Source organism: Pelodiscus sinensis, chromosome 10, assembly GCF_049634645.1.
Source record: "Pelodiscus sinensis isolate JC-2024 chromosome 10, ASM4963464v1, whole genome shotgun sequence".
In the NCBI taxonomy this organism is placed as follows: Eukaryota; Metazoa; Chordata; order Testudines; family Trionychidae; genus Pelodiscus; species Pelodiscus sinensis.
Window position 1 is genome coordinate 23,712,635 of NC_134720.1, and position 21,968 is coordinate 23,734,602.

The 21,968-nt window shown below is 47.9% G+C and overlaps 1 long non-coding RNA gene across 1 annotated transcript in view; it reads left to right on the forward strand.

Moving 5' to 3' along the window:
• Nucleotides 1–9,480, forward strand: part of LOC142830855 (uncharacterized) — a 55,405-nt gene extending 45,925 nt beyond the window's left edge. The window contains exon 4 of the long non-coding RNA XR_012906384.1: nucleotides 9,409–9,480. This is a non-coding gene — a long non-coding RNA (uncharacterized LOC142830855). The remainder of the gene's footprint in view (nucleotides 1–9,408) is intronic.
• The last annotated feature ends 12,488 nt before the right edge of the window (nucleotides 9,481–21,968 follow it).

Sequence of the window (21,968 nt, forward strand, 5' to 3'; positions counted from 1 at the left end):
AAGAATCAACAAGACAACTTTCAACTCACAGTACCCCAGGTACTAATGTGTTTTCTGTGTATTACTAATTCCTCTGCTTAAACATTCCTCTGGCCTTACAGTGTTTCATTAGAATACCAGATAATTGCATAACCAACCCAAGAGTATATTCTAGGAATAAACTTCTGGGATCTGAGCCAGGAGAGGAGGTGATGGTGTCCCCAATGAGAGCCAGAGATGTAAGGAAGTTGGCGGGGGGGGGGGGGGAGGGGAGGTGTTTTCAGTGCTTGCTGTTGGTTATTGCATAGATTAAGGTCATAGTGAGAAGTTCTGCAGCCTGAAATTTCAAATAAAAGAGAGTCTTAAAAGGATACAGGCTGGGTCAGGGAGGGGCTCACAATATTTCCTTAATTTTTCATTCATTACATGAGTAGCCTTTGTGGATGTCACATGAATTAGCCCACTCTCCCTTTAATCCTTCATCATTCGACTGTGAAAGTGTTTCATTCTGCTCACCACCAGGAAGGGCTCTAGGGGTGTGTCTAAACTACATGGCTCCGTTGATGGAGCCATGTAGATTAGGCTGATCGGCAGAGGGAAATGAAACTGCGACATTTACCTGAAATGAGGTTTACCTGCACCGGTCGACAAAGGCTTCCTTGTCGACAGTGGCGCATCCAGACTGCCCCGATCTGCCAACAAACAGCTGATCATCAGCTGGTCGGCAGAGCACGGCAGCCATTTAAATTTAAATGAAGCCGCAATTATTTAAATCGCAGCTTCATTTCCCTCTGCCGATCAGCCTAATCTACATGGCTCCATCGACGGAGCCATGTAGTTTAGACACACCCTGAGAATCACTATTGGTCTGATGAACATAGTTCAAGACCCACTTGTGCAGCAGTTAAAGCCAAAGCCTGCAGGGCAAGTTTCCTGAGTTCTGAACACTGCTGTCAGGTGAAACTAACCTGCCCCAGTGTGTAAATGGGGAGGCTATTTACTTCACTGTGAGAAATTATGCTTGCAGGCTACTTGAAATATCTATAAAAGTATTCCTGTACTGAACAGAATTGTATCACCCTATGTCAAATAAGGCTGCATTTTTACCACATCCAGAGAGGTGTGGATATGTGAACGAGTTACAAAAGTGCTATAAATACACTCACACTTGAGAATGAATAATTAATCATCAGGTTCTATTATTTGTATAGCTAAATATTTATAGAGAAGATATCCCGCATAAGGGAATTAGCCTAATTACAACACTTACACATCCCTTCACACTGAATGTGCCAGTTTATAATGAATCTTTATCAGATTTTTAATTTGATCACAGGATGGCAGAAATACAGACTCAAAGCATTACTTTTAGCTCAACTTGTTCTTTTTCAGACAAAGATGTATATCCATAGCGATGCCTGATCACTGGCCTCAGTCTTCTTTTGCTCAATAGACTAGGCTAAACACATTGACCTCCCCAGCAAATTAAGAAAAGGAGTTGCACTACACAGCCATTAATCTTTACTCTAGTATTCAGTCAAGAAATGGTCATACATGTCACTTCCAAGTGGTAATAGAACTCAGATGTTGTACAGAAGCTCTACAATTAACAGACATGACCCAGCAACAGCGGTTATTATTTTATTTTCTGTTTAAAGTGTTGTTTTCATTGCAGATAAACTGGGATTGCCAGGGTTTATTTTGTATTTGACAGATTTTTGTAATTGTAACTAACCACTGAATAAATTAAATTAAGACTTTGCTGTCGTGGCATGTTTGCTGGATACTTACATGTCGCTTGCATCTGAGCTAACAGGATGAGTAACCAGAAAGGAACATCAGCCAAAGAGGATGCCAGGGAAATAGCCAAAGCGGAGTCTCAAATTATCTCTGAACTTTTGGGGGTTTATTCTTGTTTCAACTTTAGCCACTTCATGAGACTTTGGATGGCATCCTACCCTAGCTTTTTCTTGTGCCCTAGTGAATACAATGCAGAGAATTTTGCTTGAGTTTCATGTGTCCTTCTGAACTCACAGTAGCACATTGGCAGAGAATGACAGTTTCATTCCAGAAATTGTAATGATCCTGTAAATAAGGAATTTTCTGAGTGATGAAATGTAAACTCAGAATTTCACAAATCAGTAAGCTTTGTGTATCTGTTTCCATTTTGAAAAGCAAAGGAAAGCTTTTTAGTTTATATTTGGGTTGAAGGAAGATAGTACTTCAGTGAAGAGGGGACAGTAGGGAGTAATAACTAAGGGTACGTCTATACTGCAACACTATTTCAAAATAACTAGTGCTATTGCGAAATAACTTAGTCCACGTCTACACTGCAGGCAGTTATTTTGAAATAGTGGCAAAATACTGTCAAGCTGGAGGACTTCTTACTGCAACTCCTGTAATCCTCATTGTATGAGGAATAAGAGAAGTCAGAGGAACAGTGCTCTATTTTGAAATAAGTGCTGTGTAGATGCTCTGTTTCAAAATAAGCCATGCTAATAAACAAACTAAACCATTTAAGAAAGGGGTAAGAAAGGGCTGTAGTTAATCTCTTTACTAGTGGACACCAGACACTTTCAAAAAAGCTGGCTTAAAACAAGAAAGTGGCACGAGGTATGGAAAAGTGCCATTCATCGGCAAAGTGGTATTAGCAAAAGGAGACTTTAACAGACTAAAATAATTTAAATAATGAAATCAGGGAAATAGAAGTACCAAAGAGAATGGAAATAAAAGCTAAAATTTCCAATTTCTATCAGTCATCTTACCTACCATCATCAAACACATAGTCAGAGGATCATGTGCAAACAATGGAAAAAATATTTGGCCAGAATCTGGTATATCAGAAGAAAGCATTATAGGAAAAAAGAAGCCTTGATAATCTCTGAAGATATGTGTTGTATTTCCTTGATCACCAGTTTAGTAAATGGATGGACAAAATTGTTACTATATTGCATTATTGCTCTTTATAGTTCCATAATCAGGCTAAGTTGTGTAGAATTACTTATAGTCTTAAACTATCCTTTTAGCTCCCATAAAAAAAGCACTTTAGGTGTTCTGCAATATTTAGGCACTAGAGTGAGAGTTAAGGTTATTACTGCTTCATCAATGGCATTTCTTTTATTTTACATGTTCATATAAATTGAGTTTACCCACAAAACCAGATATCCCTGCAAGTGAGAAAGCAGGCAAAAATGAGTTTCTTTTGAAAAAACAGACCTCAGTAGCTCTTTTGAATCTTCTGTAAAGCTTCATTACTTGCAGAAGAAACACCCCTGTTATTAGCGATAAACTCTTCTTACCTCTTCCTGCAGAGACCAAATAGATAACAATCCAGGAAAGCAATGTCTACATGAAATGAAACCTTTTGACAGGTCAAAGTTCTGTGGAAGATATTTGACTGAAGGAAGCTTTTTAGGTTTCATGCTTTACAGTATAGAAACAGCATTACATACCCTACTGCATATGAAGTCATCGGCTTGAAGTTAAACACTTTAAAAAGAGACAACTAAAGCAGTATATTTATATACGGAGGAGATAAAAAACAATTTGCATTTATACGAGATACATTAATTTATACACAAATAATTCCTTATCATTACTTCACAGACCAGTCTGCCTATATTGAATCCTAAGGGCGAAATCTCAGCACAACAGCAGTTAATGGAAAGACTCCTACTCATTTCAAAGTTGCCAGGATCCTACTCAAGGTCTTTTCCGTCTCTAAATTCTGTTATGCCAGGGATGGGCAATAATTTTTAAGGTGTGGGGGGCACTGCATGATTTTGGAAAGTGATCAAGGGCCACACTTCTCTATAGAGGAGGTGTGGGGTTTGGGACAGAGGTTGGCTACAGAAGGGAGCTCAGGGTAGGGGTCAGGGTGCAAGAGAGGGTGTGGAGTCCGAGAGAGAGTTTGGGTGAAATAGGGGGTTGTGACCTGGGGCAGAGGATGGGGGTGCAGGAGTGAATTATGACCTGGGGGAGGAGCGTAGCAGGGGGTATAGGTCTGAGAAGAAATTGTGACCTAGGGCAGGATGTGTGCACAGAGGATTTGGGTGGTGACCAAGGCAGGGGTGGTGACCTGGGGCAGAGAGTTGGGAAGTGGGAGGGGCTGGAGTGCAAGAGGCAGAGGTTGAGGTGCTGGAGGCAGACTCTGACCAGGAGTCATTTATCTTAGGCAGCTCCCAGCCAGCAGCCCAACAGGGTCCCCAAGGCAGACACCCTCCTGCAGCAGCCCCAGGCTGCTTAAGGGGGTTCCTTCCATGTGCTGCTCAGGGCTGTGCATCTGACACTTCACATCCTCCCCCACCCCCTCGCCAACCATCACTGCTGGGAGCAGGACCTGGGGGCAGGGGAGCACACAAACTCTCTCGCCCCCTGCCAGAGTCATGTGGTGCCTAGAGGGAATTACCAGTCATTTTGAACAGCTGGCAGCTCCTTCTACATGCTGCCTGGGGGGCAGAGAAGACTTCATGTGCTGCCCTGATTGGCCTGGGGTAGAGGAGCATGCAAAGTCTCCCCTCCTTCCCCCTGCCAGGGGTGTGCAGAGCATAGAGAGCCACCAGCTGTTCAAAATGGCTGCCAGTTCCCTCTAGGCACCGCACGACCATGGGGGAGGGGAGGAGGGAGCGTTTATATGCCCTTCTCCCAGCTGCGATGGTTAGCCTGGGAGCTGGGGAGCACGTGAAGTCTCTTGTCCCCCACCACTACTGCCAGCAATGCGCTTCTCTGTTTAAAACAGCTGCTGGTTCCCTCTAGGCATCATGTGTCCCTGGGGGAGGGAAGTCACTAGCTGTTTTGAATGGTCTTAGCAGGGTGGGCCATGGGCTGGATCCAACAGTTTGGCGGGCTGGATCCGGTCCGGGGGCCATGTGTTGCCCACCGCTGTATTAGGCCATAGAGCCTACCTACTTGTCAGCACTTAGTTTGTCTTATCTTATTCTACATATGAACTTTATGATACTTCCACCAGTAACATTGGGTTCTCAAGGTTTTCCACTATACAGCAGCAGTCTCCATCGTCTTCAAGAAGCAAGAACAGCGGCAGGATCAACACAATAGTCATTTCATCCCCACTTGCATTGTGAAATGGAAGATTTGCCACTATTGTGAAACCATTCCTGCAAACCTTTACTCATATAGTTCTTACTCCATGCATTACACAGAGAGGACTAATCAATCTGTAAAAAGTGCCTTTTAAAAAAAAGACACAAGTTTTCCTTGCTAAGGACTTTCCACTTCATCAATCATTTCCTAAGGAGCCGAGAGGAATTCATTTAATATACAGTCCCCCCTCAAACAATGGCTACATCCAGTTCTTGGGACAAAGCATGGTCTCTGCTAGCAGGCTGCCTTCATATTATTTTTCTAACAAAATATTCCAATGTACCAAAATGAGCCAATAAAATGACAACACCAGTTGAAACTCTTGGATCCAGCAATCACAAATGGTGCTGGACCACAGTGCCCCTGCAGAAAGCCCCACTGACAGAGTTGCACCTGCAGTCTATGAGCAGGGAACCCATCTGGTGGGCTGGGGGCAGGGAGCCCATCTAGCAGGCTGGGAAAAGAGTCAGGCCAGTAACCCAGGGGCAGTGGAGCCTGGTGGCCAGGTCCAGAAGCCAGGAGGGGAGCCTGGCCAGAAGGCTGATGACCACTCAGGAGAGCCCAGTGGTCTGAGCCTGGTCCAGCACTCTCTTGTTCAGAACTGCTCAGGTCCCGAAAGTGCCGGACCAGGGAGGTCCAACATGTAAAAATGCAAGTGGGGGATTTCTAGCTCTTCCAGCTTCCTCCAACTCTCTTCAGAGATTACAGAATTCCTGATATACTGTGCCCTACCCAGCAGGCCTTGCAGGAAGGGACCCAGAACTGCAGCCACAGCTGCTCTGAGAAATAAAACTCCCGATCTGCTCTGAGCTTACAGACCTTAGAAATGTACTGAGGGGAAGGGCAATTTCAATTCCCCAGCTACTTTAAAGTGAACTTCTGAGCTCTCAATGGGGGTAGCACCCAAGGGTTTTCCCACTCAGTACCCACATTCCCTCTCCTAAGAATGTTTCTTCCACCACACCATAGCACCATGCAGTTCCTCTCATTAGTATTAAAGAAGTCAGCATGTTACAGAGGCATAGCAAGGGTGTGATGCACCCGGGTGCAAAGACAAAATTCACACACACACCCCGCCTCTGCTGCACCCGAACCTGGCACTCGGCTGAGCCTGAGCCTGAGCCTGACCCTGGGAGAAGGCGAGGGAGCTTGTACTGCATCTTCACCCCAACCCCCTCCACTTTGGGACAGGCCCCCTCATGCACTAACCCACTGGAAGAGATGGAGGAGGGTTGGGCTGGGAGCAGAGAGGCGGGGAGGAAGCTCCAGACAGTGGGAGTAGGCAGAGGAGGAGCAAGCGAGAGATGACAGAGGGAGCGGAAGAGACTAAATTTGTGTCACTTTAATGTGGCGCCCGAGGACAATGCCCTCCCCCCCCCCCCATCTTCTCTTGCTAAATCTCTGGCATGTTATCAATAGAACTGATTGTGTGTTGGGGAGGGGGCAGTTAATTGAAACTTTTTTCAACAGGAAAAAAAAAACACAACCCCCCCCCACACACAACTCCACATCTTTATTGGAGGGGAGAGAAAGGGAATGTTAACTTTCTGGGTTTTCAATAAAAACCCAGAAATTTAAAGATTAAGATTTAATAAAAATTATATATATAGTGACAAGGAGTCCTGTGGCATCTTAGGGTATGTCTACACTGCCACCCTAGTTCGAACTAGGGTGGCTAATGTAGTCATTCGAACTTGCAAATGAAGCCCGGGATTAAAATATCCCAGGCTTTATTTGCATGTTCCCGGGCGCCACCATTTTTAAATGCCCAGTAGTTCAGAGTCCCTGCCCATGGCTACACGTGGCACAGGCTAGGTAGTTTGAACTAAAGCCCCTAATTTGGACTACCAATACTCCTCCTGCAATCTAACAGATGTATTGGAGCATAAGCTTTCATGTGCAAAGACCCATTTCATCAGATGCATAAGTGGCTATATATAGTGGCTTTCAAAAAATAAGCCAACATATTTTCCTGGAAAACTTATAATTTAAAAAAAAATCATGGAAAAAATAATTGGCTCATTACAATTGCAATTCCAGAACACATACATTTTTAGTTATCAGTTTAATGAAAAGAAGTGGGAGTGGAGTCATATTCAGTTCATAGGATATGAACAAATCCATCATCCAGCAGTCTCAGTAACTTTTTGCTCTGTACACAGTCTGTTTTGCTCTACTGACTCTGACAGAGAGACCTCTGGTGGTCTCTTCCATAGTGGACTGATTCTGCTTGCTGCTAAGTCTCCTCAATTGCTAAGGAAGTTGATGAGACTTTGGGTATGTCTACACTGCAGAGTTACATCCACACTGCAATCTTCCTCTTTCGAAAAAAAGAGGAAAGAACAGAGGGGTTTTTCTGACATTGGTAAACCTCTTTCTACGAAGAAGAAGCCTTTTTCTGAAAGAGCTCTTACAGAAAAAGGCATGTGTGGACGGGGAAGAGGGAGTTCTTTCAAAAGAAGAAGAGGAAAGAGGAAAAAGCATAGGTGCCCTGGAGGCTACTCCATCCATAATAATCACAGCTTAAATGTGAGATAGCGTCCATTCAGTGAGGACGCTATCTTTCGAAAAAGCAGATCGCTTTTTCAATGCACTTTTGCTGTGTAGACAATCTCGGAAGAAGTTTTTTTGAAAGATCTCTTCCAGGAAAGCTTCTTCCGAAAGAAGCCTGCAGTCTAGATAAAGCCTTAGTAGCTGCTTCATTAGGGATTGATCCTGCTTTAACAACAGTTTTTCTACTGGACTTTAATAGGAGCTAGATCAAGCCCACAGCGATGAAAGGAACACAATAAAAATTATGTTTGTTCAACATGTGATATAGTCATTGCACATCAACATGTTAAGAGGCAATTCTGAATTTTATGGAAAGCTTTGAGCATTGTCCTAGCTCGTACTCCCGTTAAACTCAGAGTTTCCAGATTGTTAATATTAAATCCAAATATTGCTACAAGTCCAAATTTCTGCCATTTCACACAAAATGTCCAAAAACGTTCAAATTTCATCCACTAAGTCCAACCAATTTGTCTTCCTTGCTATTGCCAGGAAATCCTCTCAAGCCTACAGGAATTTCACTAAATCTTCATTCAATTTGTAAGGAAGTCCTTCAAAAGAAATTATTCTGAGGCATATATAAGCCTTTCAGTGTTTGTGGAAACAGATTGTTGAGGTCTACAGATTTATGGAGATTTAATAATGTGAACAGCCATATGAGAGAGAAAGAGAGAGAGGATATTCAATTGGACAGTTTCTGTATTATTTGGATGGTTTACTGTTTTATTTGGACTCGGACAAAGAGAACAAATAATATTGGAGAGTCAATGGTACATCTGGAAACCTGGGTAGCAGATTGCCTCCTTATATCACAAACATGCAATCCTGACTAGGTAAAGAGTGGTAAGTATTTAACTGCTAAACTTATGGCAAATGTAAAGTTGGAGAAAAACATAATTTACTATCTGAAAAGTTCTAACTTTCCTAAACTGTAAAGCAAGAACAATCATATGGTATCCTAGATTTTCTCTCAAGATTCTAAACTTTCTTGTAAAATCTTTGGAAATCTTTGAAATTCTATAAAGCAGCCTCATTAGCATTACAGCAAATAATGCACTTACTGTGGAAATGGACAATTAACAGCTTTAAGATGGACTTTTTCTAAGCATTTGGGAATCACAACCCACTGAACATTCATAGCATCTAGAGATGGATCCTGTTCCAAATGATGTTAATGGAGAAACATTAATTTCAGCAGGAGAAGAGACCCTTACTTACTAAATACTTCAATCTGCTCAAACAGTTCATTTTTTCCATAAAATTAGGTTAATTTGTTTACCATACAGTGGAATGAATATTAGTAATTAAACCAACAAGCATTAGCTCTCAGTGTGAGCTTGTCTCTCCTAAGAAAAAAAATCTACAAGACTATGGGATTTGACTCTCCGTATTTATTAATCTAGATGTTCACCCAAAGACTGAAATTTCCCAGAAGTATATACTTTAAACCAAAAACCTGAATCACATGAGCCCCAGAGGTGCTTGTCATTCAATTTTATTTTTCTGTGAAGTAAAACTTGGTCAAAACCAAACCAAACAGAAATAAGCATTCATGCTGTGGTTATTTGAGGACTCTGGAACTGAAGACTAAAGGTTCCATATAGGACTATGCATGTGGCGGTCCTTCACTGGCAGCACAGTTTCATCTCTGCACTGCAATAAAATTGCTGTATTCCATTCATAGTGAATAAAATAGTTTTGATTCCCAGAATTTCAATAGTGCTAAATAATTAGGTTGACAAAAGTATTTCTTCAATGTGTTTCTCTTTCTTTCAGATGGAAAATAATTAAGGACACCATATTGCCAAAAGACAACTACATTTATTTTTCAAAGACCAAAAAGGACATCTGCACAGGTGAATTTTGAAACACATTTCTCTCTCATTAGCCCTGTTTTTTACATACAGTATTGAAGGCTTATTTAGTCCCAAGCCCCCATCACTCGCATATAACCCCAATGGAGCTTAGGGTGTGTCTAGACTACATGCCTCCTTCGACGGAGGCATGTAGATTAGCCAGATCGGAAGAGGGAAATGAAGCCGCGATTAAAATAATTGCGGCTTCATTTAAATTTAAATGGCTGCCCCGATCTGCCGATCAGCTGTTTGTCGGCAGATCGGGGCAGTCTGGACGCAACGCGCCGACAAAGAAGCCTTTCTTCATCGGCACAGGTAAGCCTCGTGAAACCAGGTTTACCTGTGCCGATGAAGAAAGGCTTCTTTGTCGGCGCATCGCGTCCAGACGGCCCCGATCTGCCGACAAACAGCTGATCGGCAGATCGGGGCAGCCATTTAAATTTAAATGAAGCCGCGATTATTTTAATCGCGGCTTCATTTCCCTCTTCCGATCTGGCTAATCTACATGCCTCCGTCGAAGGAGGCATGTAGTCTAGACACACCCTTAGAGAGTACAGCCTCCCTACTGCTGGTTGTTCCCCAAAGGTGAAATACTGATTGTTTCAGGAGGGGAAGGGGTTGACAGTGATGGCCACTGAGTGTGTGTGTGTAACTCCAGACAAGGGTGAGCAGGTGCTTATGGCGGTGAAGCAGCTCAGACTAAACCCCAGGAGGGACACAGTGGCTGACCAAGAAGCCCCAGAATGGGGCTTAGGAGGAGCACCATGTTAGGAATGCATCATCTGAGAAGGACACTGGAGCTGTATCCTGTGTCCCCAGTCCTGCGAATACTGGGGCTGGTGACTCCACACTGGGAATAAGGAAGCCAGCTGTAGTTAGGTAAGTGGGAAGATTGTCCCGCTGTGTGGTTTTGCAGAGAACAGTACAAGGCAGCACTGGAGGGATTTGTTGGGGAAAATTCTTGAAGGCAATCAAGAATACCCAAGATTTGCAACCAGGCATGGAACTCTGCCCAGGGTTCCTGAACTCCGAAGCTAGACACAGTGCTTGGTAGCTATCCTTTCATACAGTGGTACCACTGGGCCTCATATTGGAAGTAACCCTGCTTGACCAATCCCTTTATCACCTCCTCATTCTTTCTCTCCATTCATCCCTCCGTAAGTAAATGGTTCCCTTTCCTATGTTTGTTTTTTCAGAGTGCGTGTCTGTGTTTTCTCCGGAGGGTTTTAGAACAGTTGACCCTGTTCACTTTTGCTTGGTTGGAGCCACCCTGCCACGTGTTCTCCATTTTAGTCACAAGGGGTATGTCTACACTACCCCCTTAGTTTGAACTAGGGGGGTAATGTATGCATACCAAACTTGCTAATGAAGCCCGGGATTAGGCTTCCTAATCCGAACTATCTAGTCCGTGCCGCGTGTAGCCGCGCGGCACGGGGTTCGCACTAGCCGGCTTTTAAAAATGGCGGCGCCGGCTTTATGCTAATGAAGCCCAGGAAATTCAAATCCCGGGCTTCATTAGCAAGTTTGGTATGCATACATTACCCCCCTAGTTCGAACTAGGGGGGTAGTGTAGACATACCCAAGGGGACTTCAGTTACATGTATCTATTTTACCAGCTCTTCTTTCTTATTGCAGCTGGGGATGGAAGTTGCTTGGTTTGCATAACGAGCACAGTCCTTCCTTTTAAAACAGTAGAGGGTCTTTTTCTACCATCTGGGTGGCATGGGAACAAAAACATTTTAACATACTTATTCAGTTGTACAGAAAAATCCCCATGTCCAGTTCCTGCCCCTGCTTTTAAAAATGCTTAAATCATACCAGCTTATTCTGCTTCTATGCTGACTTGGTATAGTCTTAATTTTTTTAAAAAATCCTGTATGAACAGAGAAAATAAAGGTGGCCTTAAAACAGGACATTTGCTGGTTAACAAGGAGAAAACACGCATGGAGGGCATATAGCCAGGTGTCCACTGGGGAAATCTTTATTGCAAACTATAGTGCATTCAGGAAGTCATTTTGTTGAGGCTGCACTAGACCAATCATCAATATTGCTTCTACAGGTTTGTAGGTGGCTCCTTACAAGGTGGATAGGATCAGATAAACAAAAGAATCTTCCTGTTGTAATTAGTCCCCTCCAACTTCCTATACTGGAACAAAGCTTATGAGAAGCTGGACTGCATTCCATGCAGGTATGCATGCTCCAATGCACACTCCCGTTCCTATTTCTCATCCAAACTGGTTCTGTTGCTAAAAGGCTCTTCATGGCCAGAGAGGAGGGAATTAGAGTCAGCATTTAAACTTAGTCTCGAAGGGTTTGTCTACACTACAAAGTTAGTTCAAACTAATGGACGTTAGTTCGATCTAACTTTCATAGGCGCTACACTAGTGCTCCGTTAGTTTGAATTTAATTCGAACTAACAGAGCGCTTAGTTCGAACTAGGTAATCCTCATTCCACGAGGATTAAGCCTAGTTCGAACTTACTAGTTCGAATTAAGGGCCGTGTAGACCCTTAATTCGAACTAGTGGGAGGCTAGCCCTTCCCAGCTTGCCCTGGTGGCCACTCTGGCCAACACCAGGGAAACTCTACTGCCCCCCTCCCAGCCCCGGAGCCCTTAAAGGGCCACGGTGCTGGCTACACAGTTTGTGCAAGTTGCAAGGCTGCCAGCACCAGTGCCAGCACACCCTGCACCTGACACCCATTAGCCAGCCACCCGATGCCACCCAGCCCTCCCCCTCTTCCCGGGACCACCCTGGCGGCTCCCAGGAGCCTGCACGGGGCCGCAAGAGGCGGGCGCCCGCGTGGTCTAGTGCGGAGATCGTGGACCTCATCGAGGTTTGGGGGGAAGCCTCCAATGTCCACGATCTCCGCACTAGCCACAGGAACGCGGCTGTCTACGGCCGCATGGCTGACAGCCTGGCTGCCAGGGGCCACCAGCGCAGCCGGGAGCAGGTGCGCTGGAAAATCAAGGACCTACGGCAGTCCTACTCCCGGGCCTGCCTGCCAGGGGCCGATCTGGAGGCCTGCCCCCACTTTCACGCCCTGGACCACCTCCTGGGGGCTCATGCCGTCCCTGCCCCCCGGGATGTGATAGACCCCGGGGCAGAAGGACCGCTCCAGGAGACTGAGGAGGAGGAGGAGGGCTCTGAGAGCCAGGAGCCTGCCGGCAGCCTGTCCAGGACCCGGGATCCCCGAGGCACCCCACAGAGCTGCTCGCCTGTGTCGTCCGAGGCCGGGGAGGCATCCACATGTGAGTACCATCGTGCTCCCCTTATGTGTAAGGGGGCCTGGGGCGAGAGGGAGCCCCGGGACCGTGCGCCTGGGCCTTGCCTACCACGGAGCAGCAGCTGGGGATCCTGCAGGGGCCCTGGCCTTGCAGAGGGGAGCTGGGTTTCACACACCTGGGCCCCTGGGGTAATTGACTGCTGTTCTTGTTGCACCACAGCCGCAGCACCTGGGACTGCAGGGCGCACCACCCCGCCTGCAGGAGCCGCCCGCGCCCGGGCTAGCAGGAGAGCCAGGAACCAGGAGTACCACCAGAGGCGGCACCTCCGGTTCCTGGAGCAACAGCTCTGTCTCCAGGACCACTGGGTCCAGGAGGACCTGAGGCTGTGCCGGAGGAGTTTGGAGGCCCTGGAGGAGCAGGGCCATGCTCTGCGAGGCCACTTCCAGAGCCTGCTGGACCGCTTCCCAATTCCTCCTGCTCCTGCTCCCCCTGTTCCCCTTCCTGCTGCTCCTCCTCCCCCTGCTCCCCCAGCTCCCCCTCCTGCTTCCTCCACACCCCCTGTCCCTCCTGCCCCACACTCCACAACCATTCCCCACCGACGCCCCCGGACCCGCAGTGTGGCGAGACAGGAGAGGCAGCCGGACCCTCACCCCTGAGATTTCCTTTCCCTTCCTCCCTTCTCTCCCCTTCCAGCTCCCTCCTCCCAGGTTTCCCCCTCCCCTGTCCCACCCTTCTTCCTCCCTCCCTCCCCCCACCCCAGTTATGTGAAATAAAAAGACTTTTTGTTTGAAAAACAGGTGTCTTTATTTGACAGTAGGTAGGGAGGGGAAAGGGGAAGGAGGGCGGGGAGGGTGGAAGAAGGCCCCAGGGGGGCATGCAGAGAGAGTTCAGTCCTCCTCCTCCTCCACCAGGAAGCTCTCCAGCAGGGCTTCCTGGATCCGGACGGCCCCCCGCTGGGCTTCCTGGACGGCGGCGGTGCGGGGCTGACCGTAGTGGCCAGCCATGCGGTCAGCCTCAGTCATCCAGGCTGGCAGGAAAGCCTCCCCCTTTCGTTCACATAAATTGTGGAGCACACAACATGCTGCCACCACGGGAGGGATGTTGTGCTCGGCCAGGTCCAGACGGGTGAGGAGGCATCGAAAGCGGGCTTTCAGTCGCCCGAAGGCCCCCTCCACCATGATGCGGGCCCTGGTCAGCCTGGCATTGAAGGCCTGGTGGGAGGGATTGAGGTGCCCCGTGTAGGGCTTCATCAGCCACGGCTGCAGTGGGTAGGCGGCACCCCCCAGCAGGCAGATGGGCATGTCCATGTCCCTGACCCTGATGTGGCGGTCGGGGAAGAAGGTCCCGTCCTGCAGCCGCTGGCACACGGAGGAGTTGCGGTACACCCGGGCATCGTGTGCTTTGCCAGACCAGCCCACATTAATGTCCGTGAACTGTCCCCGGTGGTCACACATGGCCTGCAGAAGGATGGAGAAGTACCCCTTGTGGTTGACGTACCGGGACTCCTGGTGTTCCGGGGCACGGATGGGGATGTGCGTCCTGTCGATGGCCCCCCCGCAGTTGGGGAAGCCGAGGGCGCCGAATCCCCGGATGACGGCGTCCGGGTCGGCGAGGCGGACCACCCTGCGGAGCAGCACCCGGTTGATGGCCTTGACCACCTGCGGAGAGAGACGCAGCAAAACGCCAATCAGTGGGACGCCCAGGTGGCTGGGAGCATTTGTGCCCTGGCAGTGCCCCGCGCCCCACTCCCGGAAGCAACCCCCCTGACGGCGTGTAGTATGGCCGGGACAGACCGACCCCTCCGATGCGGGGCACTTTTGCCTCCTCCCGCCCCCCCTTTGTCCCTGGGGCGGCCCATCCCCTCCTCGCAGCCCCCCCCCCCCGGCGCAGTGGCCAACAAGTGCCATACCTGCATGAGCACCGCTCCGACGGTGGATCTCCCCACGCCGAACTGGTTCCTGACAGATCGGTAGCTGTCCGGCGTGGAGAGTTTCCAGAGGGCGATGGCCACCCGCTTCTGGAGGGGGATGGCGGGCCTCGTGCGAGTGTCCCTTCTGCGCAGGGCAGGGGCGAGCCACTCGCAGAGCTCCAGGAAGGTGTCCCTCCTCATCCTGAAGTTCTGGGTCCACTGTCGGTCTTCCCAGCACTCCAGGAAAATGCGGTCTCACCAGTCGCTGCTGGCGTCCAGACGCCAGATGCGGCGGGGCACGCCGGTGCCGGGGCGCTGCCGCGGCTCCTCCACGGCCCCCAGGGTGGCCAGGCGGAGAGGCAGGGGGCTGACGTGCACCAGGTGGTGCCAGGCAGCCTCGAGCCATTGCTGGCAGGCTTGCAGCAGCAAGTCCAGAAAGTACACCAGGTGTAGGGCGAGCTCTGGCTCCATGTTGCCACCTGCAACGGCGTCCCCAAAGGGAAGCACCGACACAGACGGGCACAGAGACCAAGGCTTTGCTGTCCCTCGGCAAGGTTGGCAAGCAAGCAGGAAAAGCTGAGAACCGGCTGTCCGGGGGGTCCCTTTAAGCACAAGCCTCACATAGCCTCAGACAGCAGCCACACAAAGCAACTACTGACCTGATGCCCTACCAGAACCTGATTCAGCTGCCCTTAAATGCAACCCAGCAAAACGCTAATTCAAACTAGTTTTTAGTTCTAGATGCCCTAGTTCGAATTAGCTTAGTTTGAATTAACTAAGTTAGTTCGAATTAGCACTGTAGTGTAGACGTACCCATACTAAATAACAGATGCCTTGCATTTGTCTCCCTCACGCCTCACTTTGTCTAGTTACATGATACTTTGGACAAGAATATAAGCCTAGATTGGCATAATATCGTTATATTTCCACTAGAAAATTGACATCTGGTGAACACGTGACAGATGTGAAAAGAATAACATAGTATGGCATTCAAATGAGCAGGGCAAAGGTAGGGATGGGCTATGCTATCTGTTATTGATAGCGTTCTAATTTGTATTTGAGCTGTGTGTTATAATACATTTAAGTACAATAGATGATACATTATTTTACATAAGCCTAAATGAATGCCAGTATTAATTCATCACACACTGATGCTTTTCTGTTCTTAATGCATTTGATAAACAATAGGTTTTGCTAATTGCTCAGTCTGTGTAGGTGTATGGGTACTGTCTTTGTGTTCTTATTGCAGAAGTGCTGTGCAAACTTTTGATCCTGTAGCATTGGGATGGTGTGAGGGGGGAAGGAGCGAGAGGTTTTCCAGCAAAGCAATAACTTAGAGGAAGAACTAAGGATATTTTTACACAGTACAGTATAACTCAGATTAAAACTAGCGGGGTCAAAGCGCACAAGTTTCAGGAGACAGACTGAAAATTGAGTGTGTTCTATACTTAATTTTTTTAGTTTATTTCAATGTTGAGCTATAAGTCAGTTCTCCTGAAAAAATTTAAAAGCCCCATGGAACTAATGCAGCGGGTCTTGAACATTTGGTCTGTGCTTCTTGCCTTGCATTCATTTGCACATGCTCAGAACCACAAGGCTACTCAGAAATAAATCTACAAGAATGATGTTCAGAACAGCTCAGCCTCTGCTGTGAATCACGGCATGAACAAAAATGGGCTGTGCCACACGCCTATCATTAATTTTAAAAGATGAAGTTTAGAGCATGAACCCCAAACACACACAGCTCGTTTGAAAATCAAACTAATACAAAGCAGTGGTGTAGCTATCAGTAGTTGAGACCAACTGCTTCACAATTTCTCACAGATACTTTGCATACCTATTGCTCTGGGGTATCTGTCAGCTGAAGCAACTACAATATTATTCCCTTAAGCTACTGATTTATGTTGGGAAGCACCACTCCAGAGCTCTGGGACGGCATTATGCTTATGGGAGATATCACCTCTCACAACTCACTGGAACACAGAAGGAGCGTGGGTGCAATGTCGCACTTGGGGTTGCAAACACAATCCTCCACCAGTGCTGCCAGCTGCTCTGTTTAGAAGGTATTTTGGAGCAAGGTTTGCCTGCAGAGGAATACAAAGACTGTCCTTTGTCTGCCTAGATATTCTGTAATACTGCACTAAATCACTTTTTCCAACACCACTGCACAGAGAGCTGTAGTATGCTTGCACCCCCTCATTCTCATTCCTGTCTCACATACACAGCCTGTTCAGGGTCAGGGAACAAGCTGCCTTCAAGTCATTAATATCTGACCAGCTCCTACTCACAGCTGGATGAAGGTCTTGGAAATAGCAGAAATACCAGTTTCAGGCCAAATAAGTTTATACAGATACTGTGTGAGTGACATCATACTCCTTTCCCCTACTCCAGACACAGTAAAAAAATCTCAAAGTAATCAGCGGAGTTCCGGAGTTTGAAAGACACAACCCGAGACACTGGATGCAGTAAAGACCGTGGATATATGGGAGATAAGAGTATATCATGTTTCAGACCATGTGAACTTTTTTGTGTTTTTTAAATGATTGATATCATAGCTGACACCACACTGCTCTTGAGCATCAATAATGGAGGGGCAGAAGATCCATTGGTGATATCAATGGATCTACATCAATTTACACCAACAGAAGATTTAGCCTACAGATTGCAACCACTGCTGATTGAAATCCTGGGCTACAACTGCCTGTGCTGTTGCCATCTCCTACTAACACAATTAACTACCTTAACCTTACTATGTTTCGGTTTCACTGTATATGCCATGAGTTTCTTGAATAAAACCACCCCTGGGAATACTGTTGTAAACACAGTGTTGGCTGTGTTTACAACAGTTAAGTTGTTCTCTTTGAAGAACAAAATGAACATTTTAAAATCCCATCCAAAATGAACTGTCCCCAAAATATTATGAAGTAAACAAGACAATCTTTTCTTCCCTGTTGACATTATCTCAAGAGGCCCATCACCCTCCCACCCCACCCCAAACATCTGGGACAAGTTTGAAGAAGTTGTCATAGGAACGCAGTCCAGGCTCAGAATATTCATGAGGACATTTTGGACTATTTGCAGCCCCAAGCAAAAACATTTTTGGCCGCCCTTTTTTTGTCCGGGGAGGGTCTGCGTGCAAATGCAGCTTGCACGGCTTGCTGGGGGTGCACGCAGAAATGCAGCTTGTGCGGCTTCCTGGGGGATAGGGCGCATGCTTCAGGGGGAGTCCAAACCCCGGGGCATTTTCATCTCCTAGGAGAGTGCCAGGGACTCCCCATGTGAGGACAATAGGAGGGCAGCTCATCCACAGCAAGCCAGTTAATTTCCAAAGCATGCAACTGTTCACATCACCTAGTGCTGGAGTCCCAGTCCCGTTCCACTCCTCATTCTGAAAAGGGATTTTGTTACTAGAAGCCTTATAATCACTCAGACTCAACAAATAAGCTGTCCAACTCTTGGTGTCCATGGACAAGAATCAGGCTCACTATACAATGAGACAGTTCAAAGGGATTCAGAAAACTTTTGTTTCAACTCCCCAGCTCAACTGTCCAGAACAAGACAGGCACCAGACAACAAAACCTCACTAGCCTAGCACCCATTCCATGAGTGCAGCCCTGTGCTTTCTCCTTCAGGGATGGACCAAACAGCCTCTGAAGCAAGGTGTATTGATTTAAATAGCTTTGATTTAAATCTATAATTTTAATCATGATTTAAACTGGCAAGCAGAAAACCTAGGTTTAAATGAGCAATTAATCATTTAAATTATACTTTTAAAATATTTTCCTAAAGGATGGTTGAGTCTTATTGATTAGCAACCTTTAAAACATGTTGATTTACAACTAAATATAACCTTTACGCCAAATTTGGTGTTTCTATTTACTAACCAGGAGAGTATCCTCAGTACAGCTACCAACTAAATAAATGACCAAATAATTGTGTCACTTACACGTAATCAGATTCTTAATTTTTATATTTTTATTCTATTACAAAATGGTGTGTAATAGGAACACTTAAGAGACAGGTTTTACCCCATTTATTATTTGCTAAGTGGTGGCTACTTTTTTTAAAACATATGATTTGCACCTACTTCTGTCTGGACGGTAATTCTATTTAAAATAAACAAAACCAGCATTTAATTTTTGTATGAAATAAAACTACCTTATATGTGAAGGACACAACAAAAAAGTATCCAAACACATTTTGCATCTAAAATTCATTTATTAAATGAAGGAAATATCCATAGAGAATTTAATACATCAAATCTAGTCATCATATTTATTCTTCAAGGTGTTAGAACTCTCTTATAACCAGTTTTTTACTGAGAGAAGAGGAAAACAAATGTTTTTGCTTCCTTAACTCTGGGTTTTGCAATGGTGAATGAACTAATAATTGAATTGAACTAGGTGAATAAACCAAAGCGATAAACTCATTCTCTCTTCACCTGCAGAAGAAGCTACTGCTGATGTAAACGCTGGTTCTGGATACTTACACTAATGAACTTGTAGAATTTCTTTAAAAGTTGACAGGAGACATGTTTTTTTTAATTTTCAAAATTAATTAATACGTTATTTAAATAGGTTATGATAAATTTAGGCCATAACAATTTTTAATTTAATTTTAAAGGTATATTATTTAAAGCAAAGCCTATTTAAATGGGATCACAATTCCAATTTTAATAAAACTCTCCTACCCCAGACAGGAAGGGACTTGGGGACACGGGCACTGGGAACACCAGCATTCCCCTTCCTCAGACAAAAGGAGAGGGAGAATCACCTGGGTCCCAGGCAGGTGTGTGTGTGGGGGAGGGGGGGAGGGTTCAGGGCCAAGAGAGTAGGGTGAGGGGGAATTTAGAGAGCCAGACAGGAGATGGGGATCCAGGTGGGGGGGGGGGGGCGCGAAGAAGAGGCGATGGGGTCCCAGCAGGGTTGCAGTAGGCCAGAAGGTGGGGTTGCTGGGCAGAGGCCAAGCCAGGGGATGCGAAGAGAGGGGAAAGAGGAGGGGGGGTGCAGGACAGTGGGCAGGGATACACAGGCCGGGAGGGGATAGCTGGGCAAGGGGGGTTCACAGTCAGGGGAGTTGCGGGGGAGAGAACAAAGGGGGAGGGAGAGTTTCGAGGAAAGTGCACGAGAGGCGGGGTGGCGGGCAGGGACAGGGGGGGCACACTCGCGAAGGAGAAGAAGCAGCCACCGGGCTCAGCCTGACCAGCTGCAGCCACCCCACGCCACCGTCCGAGCAGGGACCGCGCCTCGGGGCTGCCCATGCAGAGCTCCCAGCACCCTGGGGCCAGGTGCAGGCTCTCTGCAGCCGAGCGCGGGGCTCTTAGCTTGGGGCAGCCTTTGCAGGGCTCCCCACTAGGGGGATGGGCCCCCGCCACAGCTGTGCCTCAGCACCCACCGAGCCCCTGCACCGGGGCCAGGTGCCCTGCCCTCCCAGTGCCCCGTCCCACCCCACCCTCCCCTCGCCTCCCAGCGCCCTGGGGCCAGGCACAGGCTCCGAGCAGCCAGGCGTGGAGCTCCCAGCTCGTGGCAGCCTCTGCGGGGCTCCCCACCACCCTGCTCCTCCTGCAGGCCAGAATGCTGCCCCTGGCAATGTGCCGCCCCAAGCACCTGTTTGTTTTGCTGGTGCCTAAAACTGGCTCTGGCAATTACTAATGCTGCCATCTGGAGCTCTGCTACATATACAGAAAAACCATCAAGTCATTCAGCTGATAGTCTAACCATTTCACAGGGCTTTGGAGAAGAGTGAATCTATTTGTGGCATTTATAAGTCTAATAAGCAACCCACTCCTTTCATCTCAGAAAGGCATAATCCTGTGCTCCACCTCCTCTTCCACCTCCAGACTGGAGCATATCAGGCTACGTCTAGACTCCAGGCTTCTTTCGGAAAAAGCTTTTCCCGAAAGAGATCTTCCAAAAAAACTTCTTCCGAAAGAGAGTGCCCATACTGCCAAAGCGCTTTGAAAAAGCGATCTGCTTTCTTGGAAGAGAGCGTCCACACTGATGAGATGCTAGCTCGCATATAAGGCCACCTGGAACCACTTCAGATGGGTCTCTAGGACATCAGTTGCTTGCAAGTGTGGGTGCCGAAGCCTAGCTGAGACCTGCTCTTAAAGAGACCCCCCCCCCCCGGCCAGCCAGAGGATGAGGGGTGTCCTGGGAGCAAGGCCATGTGTGACCTGCACAGTAGGCCCTGCCTCACAGGTGCCCAAGGAACCATGTTGGCTGCTGACCTCCCTGTGGACAAGAAGGCAAGGGAAGTGTACAGCCACAGTGGGATCCCCTGGCTCACAGAGTAGCCGGGAGCAGCCTGGCCCTCCCTGGGGCCCACACACACACCTGCGCCTCGCAGCGCTGTTTGCAATAGCGGGTGGTGCCTTGCACGTCAGGCAAGCCTGTGTGCTGTGTGCGCACTCCTTGGTGTGTCTGCTGTTGTGCCTGCCCTTTGTGGCTAGCCTGCTTCTAGCCGTAGCAGGTGGCGGGAGGGCATCCCACCCTGGGACCAGATGTGTGTGTAGCCGCCCCTGAGCCTGGGAACAGAAGCCTGGGCAGGCTCAGGGGCTGCCTACTGAGTCCATGTGGTACACAATAACACTGCACGTGGTTCCACGTGCAGACTGCAGCACGATGTCTAGCCCGAGGAAGCCGAGCAATGCTTCACCCCACCCCCTCTGCGCCCACCTTCCCTGCCCTGTGTGAGTGACAAACTGAGAGCACTCACCTGAAGATCCCTTCCCAGCAGCAGAAAATGCCTGAGACACATCTTGGCTCGTGGCAACCAGTTCCAGGGACAGTGTCACAGTGGCTGTGTCGTCGTCTTGCTGCTGTCCCTCGTGTCGCCTCAGTCACTTTCGGCTGGGTGACGACGGGTGTCTCCAGGCTGGAGTCAACCACAACAGGTGGGGAAATGGCTTTCCCACCCCCCAAGATGTGGTGGAGCTCTGCGTAGTAGGGGCAGGAGTGGGGTCCTGCCCTGGAGCACAAGCTGCACTCTCTGGCCCTCATGTATCCCTGGCACAGCTACTTTACCTTACTCTGGACCTGTTGTAAAGTTCAGGGTGGGTGTCCCCACTCCGCCAGGGACTCGGCCATCTGGCCATAAATGTCCGCATTGCTGCACTTGGAGTGGAGATCCTGTAATGTCTCCTCCTCGCCCCACAGCTCGAGGAGGGACAGGATCTCAGCTCCAAACCACGAGTGTGTCCACCGCTTGGGTAACCCTTGGTGAGGCTCCCTGCAAAGGCCGGGGGGGGGGGAGAGAGTTCGGAGGGCTTGTGACTGTGCCATTGGTGAGCAGGCCTGTGGCAGGAAGAGCCATGTGGTCATGGTGCTGTTCCAGAGCCACCTTCCT